Below are 15,581 nucleotides of genomic sequence, written 5' to 3' on the forward strand. Positions count from 1 at the left end.
AATCGGAGAAAGACAACTATCATATGATTTCCCTGATATGAGGAAGTAGAGATGCAACATGGGGGGTTAAGGGGGTAGGAGAAGAATAAATGAAACAAGATGGGATTGGGAGGGAGACAAACCATAAGTCACTCTTAATCTCACAAAACAAACTGAGGGTTGCTGGGGGGAGGGGAGTTGGGAGAAGGGTGGTGGGGTTATGGACATTTGGGAGGGTTTGTGCTATGGTGAGTGCTGTGAAGTGTGTAAACCCGGCAATTCACAGACCTGTACCTCTGGGGATAAAAATATATGTTTATAAAAAATAAAAATAAATTAAAAAAAAATTTTTAAATTGCATTAAATCTATAGATCAAGTTGGGGAAGAAGTGATATCTTAATAATATGAATCTTCTCAATATCTATAAACACAGTATCTCTTTCAATTTATTTAAATCTTCAGTAATTCATCTCAGAAATGTTTTGTAGTTTTTGGTTACTAATTTTATACATTTTTTTGTCAGATGTATTCCTAAATATTTCCTGTTTTTTTTTTTTTTATGTCAACACAAATGGTTTTTTTCAAATTTTTTCCAATTTCTGACTGCTTGTTGCTGGTATGTTATATATTGATATTTGTAAGTTAATTGTGTATTCTGCAATTTTGCTAAACTCACTTATTCTAAGAGCATTTTTATAGATTCCATAGGATTTTCTATAGAGATGATCATGTCATGAGATTATTTGAGTATATTTCATGATTCCATTCTATCCACTCTGTTGGCTCACTAACTGTGATTCTTTCAATCATACGATTTTGGTGGTTGCTTTAGGGTTCATGGTATATGTCTTTATCTCATCACAGTTCACCTTCAAGTGACATTATACTGCTTCACATATACAGTTTATGAACCTTAAGCACTATCCTTCCATTTCTCTTCTCACAGCCTTTGTGCTCTTGTGGTCATAAATTTTGCTTCTACATATATTATAAACACCAAAACAGATTTTTTTTTTTGCTTTAAATACTTGATTACATATTTTATTGGGTCTGTATTTTAATAGATATTTACTCTCTATTTATTACTCATCATTTCCGGGTGTTTTGTGGCAAGAGGATTTTTCAGAATATCTAACTTTCTGCTGAAAAAGGAAATCTACTAGTGGTCTAATAGATTGTAAACGGGCCTCAAAGAACGATAATAACTGATATATGAATGCACAAGGATGTCCATATACTGAAGCCAGCCCCCTCAGTCACATGATGGCCCCTTTTTTACCCTCCAAAGCTGGGCTCTCCAAAAGGGCACTGGAGTGGGAGCCTGGGTGGCTCAGTGGGTTGAAGCCTCTGCTTTCAGCTCAGGTCATGATTCCAGGGTTCTGGGATCGAGTCCCGCATCGGGCTCTCTGCTCAGCGGGGAGCCTACTTCTCCATCTCTCTCTGCCTGCCTCTCTGCCTACTTGTGATCTCTCTCTCTCTCTGTCAAATAAATAAATAAAATCTTAAAAAAAAAAGGGCACTGGAGACAGTACATTTGATTGTATCAGTAGCCTTTCTTCCTAGAGACCCTGATCACGTCTTTTGACACTTCAGTGATCATTTCTCTATTTATTTTCCCATAACGTTATTCCTTAGATATTGCACATAAGCAAGTGTTGCCTTATTTACAATCTTGTGAGCTCTTTGGAAGCGGTGAATGTCTCTCAGCATTCTCCGGTGCTCCCACAGTGCTAAGCCTAGTATGTGATAGGTGCCTTCTGGGGCTAGTGGTTTATGAATATCAGAGAGGAATGGATGAAGTAATGTCAATAGTTATAAATACAAGATTCTGGGATTTTAGAAACTCTTAAGTAGCCAAAAAAAAAAAAAAAAAATCATGTACAAGTCCTAGTGATCATAAATGAAGTCACCAAAATAGTGTGCTGGGCCACACCTCTCTCTACTTTGTAGAACTCATGAATCAGACTTCTTTATCAAGTTGGCTTACGTAGTCTAATATAATGAGATTCCTTGGCCTACTCTCACATCTGGAGTTCAAATGGTATTGTTAGCATGCCCCTCCCACTCTTTGAGTAGAATCAGAATCCGTTCCAATATTTTTTTTTGGGGGGTCTTATTCTGCCATTCATATGTCTACAGCATTCTCAGTGTGGTAGGAAGTATCAGATGTAGGTTCCCCCTCACGAAGCTCACTGTGACACTGAGGCATCGAAAACATAAAGGCCTCTATGTTCGCAGCAATGCATTTGCCTTCATTATTTTTCTAGCCGAAATGCCAGCCAAGCCAAGCCAGCATGTTCATTTCCTTTTGGCACTCCCTGTAAGTACGCACTCTTCCCAGGTCATTATCTTTAACTCATCAGTTCTGTTCTTTCTCTCTCAGGCTCCTTAACTGAAATTCCCAACCCACATTTTGTGCGGTAGATTAATTCATCTTGGTTGGGGTCCTTAAAGATTGATTCGAGAGGGCCTGAAACAGCTGTGTGGCCATAGGCTGAAGGGCAAGCAAAAGGGAAAGTGGAAATACAGTCCGCGCCTGCAGGGCTCGAGAGGAGATCCGCCCCCTCTTCTCTCCCTTCCTGAGACAGCCTCGGTTCAGGATTTCACCATTTACAAGAACTGTTGCAAAAGTCTCTAACTTGGCTGTCTGCCCCCAGACCCTCCTGACTACAGTTCACTCTTCACATGCTTTATGACAGTCATCTTTCCCCCATGCCAGTCCAGGAATGTCCCTCCTGCCCAGAGACCTTCAGGGGCTCCCTACTTCTCAGAAGAATATCAAGTCTTTCCTAGAAGAAAACATTCAGATAACATCAACTGAGCATGATGAGTAACAGGAGTATGACTCCAAGTGTATATACCGGGGATTTTTATACATTTATTTACACGGTTACACACTATATAGTAAAATCAATTTGGCAAAAGTGCTTTAGCCCAAGACAGGTTAGTTGAAGTGATGATTTGATTAAAAAAGAATATCCCCAGATGCATTTCTGCCACTTTATTTTAGACTTTGAGTTTTCCCTTGTCCTTTTTGCTCTATATAGCTTATTTTCATCCAATTGTTCCTACTCTGTGCTTTTTAGAATATCAAACATTTTGAAACAACCTAAATATCCAGTCTACACATTGTAAGGAACTGTTTAAACAAATTGTAAAATATTGTAAAATGTATGCATAAAATATAAAATGTATAAAATGTATGCACAAATGTTATCTATGGTGACTTTATAGTTCTATAACCCAAAATTGGTTCCAATTTATAAAGTCATGGAAAAATTACCAAACAATATCTGCTGTAATTACTTAAAAATTATTCTGAAAAAAACTCCAAATTCTATAGCCTTTTTGAGCTACTTCTTTTTTAGTTTTATTTCCTTTTTACAAAGTCAATTCAAGGGGCGCCTGGTTGGCTCAGTGGGTTAAGCCTCTGCCTTCGGCTCAGGTCATGATCTCAGGGTCCTGGGATCGAGTCCCGCATCAGGCTCTCTGCTCAGCAGGGAGCCTGCTTCCTCCTCTCTCTCTGCCTGCCTCTCTGCCTACTTGTGATCTGTCTGTCAAATAAATAAAAAAAAAATCTTTAAAACAAAACAAAACAAAGTCAATTCAAATTATGACAAAAATGAGAAAAGGCAGACTACTACAGACATACACACACACACAACTCATAGTGTCTCCCTACTCAGTGATAGCTACTTCTAGATCTTCTGGTAAAAATGGAATAATATGATGCATATTACTTGAAAACAACTGCATTTAATTCCTGCAGTCCTCCACTGTTGAACATTCAGGTTGAGTTCAATAAATCCCATGTTTTGTGCATTTAAGTTTTTATGACTTTTTTTTTTTTTTTTTTTGCTATGAGTAGCAGTACAAAACAATAATAACTAGATAAAATTGATCTGAAACAGAAAATGAAAGGTTTGGGCAAAACTCCCCAGAATTCTGAAAAATCGTTTTACACAAAAATTGTAAAACCACCTCAAAGCATACTAATACCCTGTGTAACAGAACCCAAGATGGTATATTTATCTTCAAACAAATCCTCATCTTTAGCTGCTTTTGGCAAATCATCTGCAGCCTTTCAGGTAGTGAGGATCTTTAAGAAGTAAATTCCTTCCTGCCCAAGATGATCTGTTTTCCCTGCAAGAAATGCCTTTGGACTAAGAACAGGTAACAGCAATTTGTTCTATCTGTTAGAACTGTAAACTTGCAGGAATTTATCTGAGACTTCACTATTTGTTCTGCTCATGAGAAGAAATGGGCTTCTCTCTGTAATTTCTGATCAGGATCTTAGCACCACGTAGCAAATTTAATAATTTGTATCCACCTCCCTTCTAAGCTCATTTAAAAACATTAGATGCAGGCTCTTCTGCTAGCCCTTTGTTCATCTTTACCCCATAACCACGCTGTCTGGATTACTGTAACCTTATAATAAGTCTCAAAATCAGAAGTGTTACTTCTCCAACTTAGAGAAAGTCGCTTTTCAAAGTTGTTTTGGCTATACTGGGTCTTAGGCATTTCCGTGCGAATTTTGGAATCAGTTTGTTAATTTTTGCAAGAAATTTGGATGTGGGGGAGGAATATGGTTACCTTAGCAATACTGATTTGTCCAGTCCATGAGCATGGTATATGTCTCCATTTGTTTAGGTCTGCTTTATTTTCTCTCAGCAGTGGTTTGTGGTTTTTAGCGTACAGGTCTTTCTCATCTTTTGTCACATTTATCCATAAGTGGTTCACACATTTTGATGCTATTGCAAATGATACATATATTTTAAAATTTCAACCAATTGCTAATGGATAGAGATATAATTGATTTTCATGGACTGATGTTTTGTCTATGGCGATCAACCCTTATATGAACATCTGATGTTCAAAATAAGTGTAAGAGCAATTCAGTTGAGATCATCTTTCAACAAATTGTACTGGGACGATTGGATATCCATATGCAAAAATCCCCAAACCAAGCCAATACGGAACTTTAAATCCGTACTTTGTATTATATAAAAAATTAACTCAAAATGATTCACAGACAGAAATGTAAAATCTTAAGGCTATAAAACATCTAGAAGTAAGACCTTGAGTTAGCAAAGATTTCTTAGAGAGGACACTGAAAGCATAATACATAAAAGAAAGAAACTGAACTTCATTAAAATGAAAACTTTCTGTTCTTCATCAGACACTATTAAGAGAATGAAAGGACAAGCCACAGACTCTGAGAAAATATTTGCAGATCATATTTGATAAAGGTCTTGTGTCCCAAATATATAAGGAACTTTTGAAATTCAATAATAATTCAACTCAGTTTTTAAAAGAGCAAAGGTATAACCAGACGCTTTACCAAATAAGATGTATTTGATGGCAAATAAGCAAACGGAAAGATGCTCAACATCACCAGTTATTAGGAAAATGCAAATTTAAAACTATGAGAAAAAAATACGAGAGTCCACTACACACCTATTAGAATGGATACAATTAAAGAGACTGACCACACACACACACACACACACAGTTTGGTAAACAAATGAGGTGATTGAATGTGTTAACTTTATTGTGGTCATCGTTTCACAAGATGGACATATATTAAATCATCGTGTTGTGTATCTTAAGCTTACACAATATTATACGTCAATTACATCTCAATAAAGCTGGAAAAAATTTTCCAAGGGGGAAAAAAGAAAAAAGACCGGCCCTACCAAGTGCTGACAAGAATGTGGAGAAACTGGAATTCACACGCCGCTGGTGGGAATATAAAAAACACACACATGTCATAGGATTCAGCCATTTTGCGCCCATTGTCTCCACCCAAAAGAAATCCAAGCCTGTGTCCACACAAAACTGACATGTGAATGTTCATAACAGCTTTAAGCATAACAGCCCCAAACCAGAAACAGCCCAGATGTCCTGTAACAACCGAATGGATGAAGGAACAGTGTGATACCCATGCAATGAAATACTTCTCAGCAATAAAAAGGAATGAACTATTGATACAAATTATAAGATGGAGGGAGAATTCTCAGAACAATTCCCGTGGCTGAAAGTAGCCAGACAAGAAAGAGTACGTTTTGTATGACTTCATTTATGTAACATTCTAGAAATAACAGCAAGTCAAGAGCGACCGAAATCCCAGGGAGGTGGCCTGGGGATAGGGCTGGGTGGGAGGTAAGGGTTACTCAGGACAAGAGGAAATTTTGGTAGTGAGGGGTATGTTTATCTTCATGATCATGATGGTTTCATGAGTGGAGACATTTACCTCGAAACGTATCAAATCATGTAATTAAATGTATGAAGTTTATTATCTATTACATCTCGCCCAACCCGCTCAGGAAACTACTAAGGTACACGAGGAGCTGCTGAACAGCAGCAGTACCTTTGTGAGGTCAAAAACGAGGCTGTCGTGATGGGCTTTGGAGGTCCTGTCTGCAGAGTTCTCTGCATCTCCTGGGCTCTGAGTAAAGCTCATGTCACTTTCACACTGTGCCGGTCCAGCTGCCCTAGTCGCTGGCTACCGGGCACACTGGCTAGGGAGATGAGAGGAACTGACCAGGTCACCAGCGTAAGTCAGATTCTCAGATGCGGCGCAGGGAATCTATAGTCTCAAGAAAATAAAAGTTAGGGAAACATGGCAGAGCTACCGAGATCACACCAGACCAGCTGGCGGCCACTGTGGATGGAACCTCTGGGCAAGTCCTGGGTAGGCAGACTGGCCTGACTGGATGTAACGTATTGGGAGTCTTGCCTTAAAACACGCCCCTCCCACCCCAACCGCCCACAACATGGGGCGAACTAACTCTTGGAGAATCTATGAATGGGCTTTAATGGGTCCCCAGCCCCCAAATTAGATCATGTGCATTCATGCATTTTTCTGGGGAGAGGGTTCCTGGCTTTCATCGGACACTGCGAAGCTCCCTGACTGTTAAGAAGCGCCAACAAGGGTAAAGCCAGCCCATGTCTCCTTTCTCCTCCCTTCTCTCTAGCTCCCCAGGAAGAAAACCGATGAGTCACTACTTCGGTTCTTCCTGCCGAGATTACATCTACGCGACCTACGTTCGTCTGGAATACATGAGCCACCACCGACTTGACTCCTTCCCCTTGCGGGAGCGCGCCCTCCGCCAGCCCCAGGGCGTCCGCGCCCTCGCACGGCTTCCTGCGGCTCAAGCATGTGGAGCGGCTCCCGGTGCCTCCCGAGTGCAAACTGCCCAACACGTTTTCTCTCCCCAGGGACGCAGTCTCTACCGCGTCCTGTCCTGCCGCCACCCACTCGTATTATTTGCTTTTGTTCGAGGGTAGAGACCGGGTCGTTTTCCGTGCACCCCCGCGGGCACTGCTCGCGGTGCGGCAAGTGCGCGGCTTTCCCGGCGGGGCTCGGAGAACCGCCTTTACGCGTTTCTCGAATTTGCTGTGAAACAACCATCCCACCCCATCCCCCGAGCCCCCGGAGCCCCCGAAGTGCAAACGCAGCTTCTTCCCTTTGCCTCGCGAATGGGGAAGGCGTGGGATTCAAAGCGCGGCCGCCGGTCCCCCTGCCGCGCGTGAGCCCGCGAGCTGGGGCCGGTCGGCGGTCGGCGCTGCCCTCCCGACCGCTGCCTGCAGGTGTCCCCGTCCCCTCTCCCCGCGGGCGCTGCGCCCCTTTCGCCGGCACCGAGTGGCGGCCGGGGAGGTGCGGCGCTCGCTGCCCCCCGCCCCGCCAGGGGCGCGCGCCTCTCCCTACCCGGCGTCGCGGGCTGGAGCAGCAGCAGCAGCAGCGACAGCAGCAGCGGCAGCGCGGGGAGCGCGCGGACCCTGCAGCCCGAGGGCGGCCTCGGGGCCATGGCCGGACGCTGGGCCGCTCTCCCGCGGGTCGGGCCCTGGGCTCGCAGCGGCCGGGACGCCCCGCCGGCCGCGCGGGCAGACGCCGGACCGTCCCGGAGGAGGTGGCGGGCGCAGCTGCCGGGACCGGCCGCGGGAGAGCCCAGGGCCCGAGTGGCATTCGCTTTCGCTTTTGCTTTAGCCCCCGGAGGGCCGGGGAGAGGTGAGGAGCCGCGACGTGACTCAGCATCCCCACCCCCTCCTCCAGAAAGCCCCGGCCGCCGCCGTGCCCCCCGCGCAGCCGCCCGCGTCCCCCGAGCGCCGCTGGCTGCGCGGGGCGGGGACCGTCCCCTGCCGGGACTTGGGGTCCTTCCCCTCCGCCTGTCTCCTCGCCCCTGGGGACCCCAGAAGTCCGTTTGGTCTTGTGTCTCGTGGCAGAGGGAGTCGGCGCCGTCGGGAAGCGAGCGCTTATCAGGGAGCGCGGCTGGTGGGCGTTCGCAGGTGGTTTCTGCGGCGCCGATCACTTCCCGCGCGCGTCCCCGCCGGTCGCTCCGACCTCAGTGTAACAAGTGTCCCGGCTCTGCTCGGCAGGCGGGCGCGTGGCCCTGGGCTCCGCGGCTGCCTCCGGTCCCGGTGGCCGCGGCGGTGTCGCCGCGCTGTGGCTGTCGGGTGTCCTGCCCCCTGTGCCACCTGCTCATGCCTACTGTGTCTCTGGCACCAGCACTGTGTCTGAATCCGGTCGCGAATTTCTTCCCGCAAGAAAATGTCAGACAGTTGAAGGGGGCGTGGGAGGCAGGAGCGGGTTGAAGGCCTCCTGTCCGCGCCGTGGTGCTTCTCTTTAGATGAGTTCTACTCTGCCGTCTTCCTCTTTTGCAAGTGGGTTTTTAATATTTTTCCTTCCTTCCTTCCTTCCTTCCTTCCTTCCTTCCTTCCTTCCTTCCTTCTCCTTCCTTCTTTGGGACCTCAAATGAAGCCTGACGTTATTAGAGACCCGTCTGTGATGAGAGAGCTCTGGGCGCCCAGTCAGAAATTCCCGGTTACAGGAGGAAATTAGGCAAAACGAGCCATCTCTGGGCTGCAGTCTCTTTCCCCAGTGGTGACACCCAGAATCACTACAATATAGTGTCACAACCAGGAAATTGACCTTCATGAAGATCCTCAGGCCTTCAGCAAATTTTGTGGGCTTTCCAGCACTCACGCACTTCCGTATTTAGCTCTGCAGAGGTTTGTCACACACGGATCCGTCGGTGACCACACTGTCAAGACTGGGCATAGGACCTTCTCGAGGATCCCTTCTTCTCCTCTGTTACAGCCACAGTGGCCTTCCTCTCTCAGCCTCGCTCTACACCCTGACAACCGTGGACCTATGCTCCATCTCTAGATTTGGTCCCTTGAAGAATGCTTGTAAGTGAAATTGTGCAGTTCGTAACCTTTAGAGGTGGACTTTTTTCCTCCCAGTGAAATCCCCTGGAGATCCCTTGGGGGCTGTCCTGTCAGTGGTTTGTTACATTTATAAGGAACACTGATAGTTTCTTTTTCTAAAATGTAGGCATCTCTGCCATCTACACTCCAGTAACCCCCTGCTTTTATACACACATTAGTTTCCTAGACCTGTTGTAACAAAGTACCCAATAGTGCAATTGCAGCATCATAGGGAAGCTCTATTTTTAATTTCTTAAGGAATCTGCACACTGTTTTTCAAAGTGGCTACACCGACTTGCATTCCCACCAAGAGTGTAAGAGGGTTCCCCTTTCTCCACATCCTCTCCAACACACATTTTTTCCTGTCCTGTTGATAAACAATCCTAAAATTTGTATGGAACCAGAAAAGACCCTGAATTGCTAAGGAAATGTTGAAAAAGAAAAACAAAACTGGGGGCATCATGTTGCCTGATTTCAAATTTTACCACAAAGCTGTGATCACCAAGACAGCATGGTACTGGCACAGAGACCAGTGGAACAGAGTAAAGAGTCCAGATATGGACCCTCAACTCTATGGTCAAATAATCTTCGACAAAGCAGGAAAAAATATACAGTGGAAAAAAGACACTCTCTTCAATAAATGGTGCTGGAGAAATTGGACAGCTATGTGTAGAAAAATGAAACTCAACTATTCTCTCATACCATACACAAAGATAAACTTGAAATGGATGAAAGACCTTAACGTGAGTCAGGAACCTATCAAAATCCTAGAGGAGAACATAGGCAGTAACCTCTTTGTCATCGGCCACAGCAACTTCTTTCAAGATATGTCTCCAAAGGCAAAGGAAACAAAAGCGAAAATGAATTTTTGGGATTTCGTCAAGATCAAAAGCTTCTGCACAGCAAAGGAAACAGTCAACAAAACAAAAAGGCAACCCCCAGAATGGGAGAAGATATTTGCAAATGACACTACAAAGGGCTGATATCCAAGATTTATAAAGACCTTCTCAAACTCAACACCTAAAATACAGATAATCATGTCAGAAAATGGGCAGAAGACATGAACAGACACTTCTCCAAGGAACACATACAAATGGCTATCAGACACATGAAAAAATGGTCATCATCACTAGCCATCAGGGAGATTCAAATCAAAACCACAGTGAGATCCCACCTGACACCAGTTATAATTGCCAAAATCAACAGGTAGTTTATTGTTTAATTGATTTTGAAGCAGTAGTCTCTCCAGTTCTGTATTTTATTGACCAGGTATCTCTTTTCTTAGCACTTGTACACACAGAAAAGACAACAATGAATGGATGCTACGCAGATAAAACAGCAGTATTGAATAGTTCTCAGACCTCTTCCAAGTCTTCAAGAAAAGCTGAATTACATTTCCCCAGACACACACTTGTTAAATACCACTGTTTCCCCTGTTATTTTGTCAATAACCTGCATGTTCCTCCCCGGCAGGAGTCCTGTGGATATCTGCTTTTGAGCATATGGGTGAGAATTCTGATGCTGAAGGGATATATATATATATGTGTGTGTGTGTGTGTGTGTGTGTGTGTGTGTGTGTGTGTGTGTGTGTGTGTGTGTATACATACATATATATAGATATATATATACATATACATATAGATATATATATATATCTCAAGACCATGATGAGCTATTCCTTTACACCTGTAAGAATAGCTGTTTCCATCTTCAGACTAGCTATTATCAAAGGACAAGAAATAACAAGTGCTGGTGAAGATGTGGAGAAGTAGGAACCCTTGTGCACAGTTGCGGGAACATAAACTGGTGCAGCTGGCATGCAGAACAGTATGAAGCTTCTTTTAAAAATTAAAAATATGGGATGCCTGGGTGGCTCAGTGGGTTAAAGCCTCTGCCTTCAGGTCAGGTCATGATCTCAGGGTCCTGGGATTGAGCCCTGCATCGGGCTCTCTGCTCAGCGGCGAGCCTGCTTCCTCCTCTCTCTCTCTGCCTGCCTCTCTGCCTACGTGTGATCTCTGTCTGTCAAATAAATAAATAAAATCTTTAAAGAAAATTAAAAATAGAAGTACCATAAGATCCAGCCATTCCACTTCTGGGTATTTATCCAAAGAAAACGAAGCACTAACTGGAAAAAGACACCTGCTCCCCCATCTCCACTGCAACATTATTTATAATAGCCAAGATATATCAACAACCTGAGTGTCCACTGATGGATGAATGGATAAGGAAATTGTCTTACACACACACACACACACACACACACATGAATATTATTCAGCCATAAAAAGGGGAATGAAATCTTGCTATTTGTGACAACATGAATGCACCTCAAGGGCATTGTGCTTAGGGAAATGATAGAGAAAGACAAATAATGTATGAGCTTTCTTATCTATGGAAACTAGAAAGTTAAAAAAAAAAAAAGAAAGAAAAGCAATTCGATACAAAAACACTATTTGAAACCACAGCCCTGGGGCCCATCTTGATGGATATAAAGTAACATTATTATTTGTATGAAAAGACATTATGGAAGAAAAATGGAATATAAAATAGTATTCTGAAGACAAAGTAATTGCTTGTTACTATGCAGAACACTTGTGTGTACATTAGTAAAGACAGATTATATAGGACGTTGTAAAATACACATAGAAAGAAAAAGAAGGGTAAGGTGGACCGAGAACGCTTTATGGGGGAAGGTGCCACTTTAGGTATGTTCTCATTGAGAAGATGACATTTGAGCCAAGACATGAAGGAGACAAGGGCATTTGGCAGGTGGATAACTTGGGGGGAGGAGGAATGTTCTAGACAGAGTAGACAGCCCATATGGGCACCCTAAGCCCATACCAGGATTGGTATGCTTGGTGAGTTCCAGAGCCTGGCTGGTGGGAGAACACTGAGCAAGGGGAGGGTATTAGGGGAAGAAATTGGAGGTATCATGGAACAAGGCTATGTGGGGTCTCTGTAAGGACTTTGGCTTTTACCCCGTGTGAAATGGGGAGCCATTGTATGGTTTTAAAAACAGGAGTGAGGCATTTGGACTTGTTTCTTTAAAGGATCACTCTGGCTCCTGTGTGGAGAATAGACAGGGGGCTGGTGGGAGCCAGGAGGCCGGTTAGAGGGCTCCTGCAGTGGTCTACATAATAAGTATGTAAGGAAAGAAACAGTAAAAAGTTTAAAAAATGAAATCAAATTTCATCATTTCTGCCTCCTTCAGTGGCTCTCCACAGACTTGAGTATAAAATCCAAACTCCCCAGTGTGGTGATGAGTGGAAGATTCGTGGTCTGTCCCTTCTTCCTCTCACTCACATCGTGTCTCTTATTACTGCTGTACTCGTTTTAATCACAAACATGTCGAGCCTTTGTACTGTCCCCTTTCCTGGGAATATCTGTCTCTACATCTCCTATAACTTGCCTGCTCTTTACAATACAGTTCAAGAACCTCCTTTAGAAAACAATCCTTGACCCCCTTTCCCCGTGTGGGGTCAGCCCCTCTCTGTGCATGCTCTTTATCCCACTGTGTTGTAATGATCTTTTTGTTTATTGTGGTTTTTACTAGTGGCTTTCCAACTTGGTGGACCCAGACCTCTTTTTCCTACCACAACTCCAGCACACATGGATACAGGTTTATTCTCTGTAAACTACCTAAGATGGTTGTACAGAAGGGTGTCAGCTAAAAATGTTAAGTGCAAGTTAGGAGTTGAGGGTGTTGAGAGAAATACTAGAACTATCTATGATACTGAGCCAGAGCCATCTGTCAAGGCAGGGTGCCAGAGCACCAGGAAGGTAGACGGGGAGGCTCCATGAGCAGATGGCAAGAGAAACTCCACCCTAGGTAAGTTCCAACAGCTGGAACCAATGTTCCCAGTGTTCCCACTATCACTTTTGACATCGAGACTACACCCAACTAAGTGATAAACTCATAAAGTGAACTACCCCAAGATAATTCAGCTTCATCTCCCACTCCCAATTACTCCATGAGAATCCCCTACTGACCCTCATCTACCTAGGAGCCCAACTTGTCCTTCCCCCGTGGGGTTCTTGATGGTCTCCCCGTTCTCTTCCACTCCCAAACCCTCACCTACCTTCCTGATCTTATCTCCTTCGGAAGAGAACTTGGAAAAAGAGAAAAACCTTTAAAGAATCTCCTGCTTTCAGTTTTGTTTTTTTGATTCATCCCTAAATAGGATAAAACCGAGGAAGAAAAGGAGAGAACCTGAGGGTTTCAGGACTGAAAGCCCAGGACTTTTCTGGGAATCTCAAACCCAAATGCCTAGAAGGGCCAGACAGCAGGGTTGGTGGGTAGGAGACAAGACAGAGTGGGAAGAAAGTCCTTGTAGACTGTGAGGAGGCAATGTGTGGCCAGTGCCACCAGATTTTTAATTTTTGAAGAAACTTTAAAAATATAGATCCTTCTGTGAAATCTTCCAGTTTACAAATAGTGAATGTTGTCTTAGGAAAAAAAAACAATTAAAACACCACACAAGTCAAACAAAGCCCATCTACAGGTTTTGCAACATCTAATATATAGTAATCTTTTTATTCAGACAACTATTTTTTTAAGATTTTATTTATTTATTTGACACACACACACACACACACACACACACACACACACACACAGATCAAAAGTAGGCAGAGAGGCAGGCAGAGAGAGAGAGAGGGGGAAGCAGGGTCCCTGCCAAGCAGAGAGCCCAATACGGGGCTTGATCCCAGGAGCCTAAGACCATGACCTGAGCTGAAGGCAGAGTCTTAAAACCCTCTGAGCCACTCAGGTGCCCCGATTCAGACAACTATTCAAAGTGTTTCCCAGGCTTCCCTGGGTGGCTCAGTTGGTTAAGCATTGGAGTTTCCATTTTGATTTTGGCTCAGGTCATAATATTAGGGCTTTCCAACTTGATCGAGCCCCATGGCAGGCTTCATGCTGGGTGTGGTGTCTGCTTAAGATTCTCTCTCTCACTCCCTTCTGCTCCTTCCCTCCTCCCTCTCTAAAAATAAAAATTAAAAAAAAAAAATAAGAGCATTTCTCTTCCTTTACCATGTTAGAAATCAGAGTTTGAGTCCTGAGTTTTGAAATCTTAGATCCATGACCAATCACAATAGGTAACCCACCACCTCTTGGAACATTTTGCAAAAAGTGTGTGTGTGTGTGTGTGTGTATTTTTTGCATGAAGGATCCATAATTTTCACCAGCTTTTTCAAAAGAATCCTTGACCTAATCAGTTAAAAATAAAATGTCTACAAATTATAAACATTGTAATTTTTTAAATGTGAGAACTTACAGATTTTGTGTTGAAACATAAGCTATTTATGAACTTAAATTTACTTTATTTCTCTGGGGTTAGAATTGTGGTTAGAGTCATCTCTCTCTTTTCCTCCAAGTGATTTCTACAGCTATGTCATAAACAATGTGTTAAAAACCACGAGAGACTATGGACCCAGGGAAACAAACTGAGGGTTTCAGAGGGGGCGGGGAACAGGGTGATGGGTATTGAGGAAGGCATGTGTTGTGATGAGCACTGGGTGTTATAAGTAACTAATGAATCATTGAACACTACATGAAGAACTAATAATGTACTATACAGTGACCAACTGAGCATAATAATTTAAAAAATCCTAATAATTGTGAAGATTGGAAAAAATCCAAATATCCATTAATGGGAAATGAATGGATGGATGGATATGTAACATGCATACAAGAAAATACCATCCAGTCATAAAAAATTTTTTTGGTCTCTTTTTTTTTTTTGTTAAAGATTTTATTCATTTATTTGAGAGAGAGAGAGAAAGAGTGTGAGAGAGCATGAGCAGGGGTGGGGGTTGAGGCAGAGAGAGAAGTGGGCTCCATCCCAGGACTCTCAGATCATGACCTGAGCCAAAGACAGATGCTAACCGACTGAGCCACCCAGGCATCCCTCTTTTTTTTTCTTACAGCATAATTGACATACAAGATCCTGTTTGTTTCAGGTGTACGTCAAAATCATTTGATATTTTTCTACATTAAGAAATGGTCCCCATGGTAAGTGTAATTACCCTGTCACCATACAAAGTTACCACAATACTGAATATACTCCCTGTGTGTACATTACATCCCCATGACTTACTTATCTTATAACCAGAAGTTTGTACCTTTTAATCAATATCCTTCTACTTTTTTTTCCCATTTCTTCGTCCCCCTTTCCTCTGGTAACCAAAGATGTTTCCTGTGTCTGAGTCTGTTTCCATTTTGTTTTTTTCATTTGCTTCTTCTGTTTTTTCGGTTCCCCCATATAAATTAAATCACATGGTCTTTGTCTTTGTCGGACTCCCTCTGACTTCACTAGAGGGCATAGTATCTTCTAGTCCCATTCACGTTGTTGGAAATGGCAAGATCTCTTTCTTTTCTACAGCTGAGTAA

The sequence above is a fragment of the Enhydra lutris genome, unplaced genomic scaffold (assembly GCF_002288905.1).
Source record: "Enhydra lutris kenyoni isolate GAN:26980312 unplaced genomic scaffold, ASM228890v2 scaffoldscaffold61, whole genome shotgun sequence".
NCBI classification, from domain to species: Eukaryota; Metazoa; Chordata; class Mammalia; order Carnivora; family Mustelidae; genus Enhydra; species Enhydra lutris.